This window comes from Pundamilia nyererei, unplaced genomic scaffold (genome assembly GCF_000239375.1).
Source record: "Pundamilia nyererei isolate P.nyererei 1_Seehausen unplaced genomic scaffold, PunNye1.0 scaffold00198, whole genome shotgun sequence".
NCBI lineage: Eukaryota > Metazoa > Chordata > Actinopteri > Cichliformes > Cichlidae > Pundamilia > Pundamilia nyererei.
In genome coordinates this window covers 505799-507277 of record NW_005187599.1, presented here as the reverse complement: position 1 = coordinate 507277, position 1479 = coordinate 505799, and the positions used below count along the sequence as shown (strand labels likewise).

Sequence of the window (1479 nt, the reverse complement as noted above, 5' to 3'; positions counted from 1 at the left end):
TCAGAGCCTGACCAGAGAGAACTGTGACCAAGGCTGTCTGTTCTCTCTGCTCTGCAACAGCTCGACGAGGAGCTCGATGGTGAAGGAAAAGAACACAGTGACAGACACATGAATAGATGGTGCTGTTCTGCATAACAATGAAATCTTCAGAACAGCCAAAGAGGAGAATGAGGCCTTTAATGACGGTGACACAAAAATCTACAGCTCTGACTTCAACACAATACAACAGTGTTTACAATTCATTAGCAAACATCTGTAATGGATCCACTTTAGCAAATATTTGTATATTTCTATATCTGGAGATTTTTTGGCAAATGCCATTAAATTTAAAAAAAAAATACTTGAGCATATTTAAGCCTGCCTGATGAGCTTCTTCCTGTTGTTGAATTTCAATGAACACGAAGCGCATTCCAACTGCTGCAGTCCACGATGCTGGACTTGAATTTTTGTCTTATTGTGGGTCAAAATACTTACTGAGGAGACAGCTGAATGATATCATGGACCACAACATGAGTAAAGGTAGGAAACACAAGGAGCGAGTGCACCTGGTGTTAGCAGTGAATATTCAATTCAATTCACTATTATTTATATAACGCCAAATCACAACAACAGTCGCCTTGGAGACTGTTGTTGTGATTTGTATTGATTTGGCGAATAAACTTTCAATACAATAAAAGAAAAGATGGGGGGCTGCTGACATACCTCAACAGCCAACAATTATACAGTGCTATAGTGTTAGCTCCTGAGCTTTCCATCTAATTTCAGGCACTGCCAGTCAGCAAACGGCTGTGTACAGCGTCTCAGCCAATCCTGTGCGAGTATGTTCATGGACATATTCTGAACATAGTTTCACAATTACCGCAACAAATTGATAAGTTGCTACGTTCTTGATCTTCTGGAGCTGTTAAATTCTGTTTCACAGAATCATAAAGTCTTTGGGCAGTCTTTGGGTATCTAATAAGTCTTACTGAATTCATGACATGGTTGCGAAATAATACAACATTATTACAGATGCAAAATGCAGAGAGAGAGATGTGTTATAACAGGTAAACTATATGTCTGTGATGGTGGATACAGTCTTCAAAATGCCAATACACATTTACAGCAGCCGAGCTTTGTGTGAAAATACAAAAAGCTCAACATGACAGCAAACGAGCCTTCTTGAAAATTCATTGACGACCAGAAAATTGAAATCCAGGTATTTTCCGAAGCTCCTCTCTCTCTCGTTTTGTAACCAGCTCCAAACTCTTAATATTTTTCTTGTTTTTAAAAGACAGGAATAAGAGTTCAGAGGTAAATTATATTAAAGGTATAAATTTAATAAAATGTATAAAGATGTAAAGATAATAACTTGAATAACTTAAAAACAGACGACGTAACGTTGAATGTTCTATATTCTGTTCTATGACCTTCCTAAAAACACTGGAGATGAGTTATTTTGTTGGGTGAAACCATCTTCATATGAGCCAATGAAAAAAT

General features: G+C 37.5%; 1 protein-coding gene across 2 annotated transcripts in view; it reads right to left on the bottom strand.

Annotated features, from left to right (window-relative positions):
* The window catches only part of lancl2 (LanC lantibiotic synthetase component C-like 2 (bacterial)), a 21818-nt gene that overhangs the window by 18307 nt on the left and 2032 nt on the right, over window positions 1-1479 (bottom strand). The gene's annotated exons all lie outside the window — the stretch shown is intronic.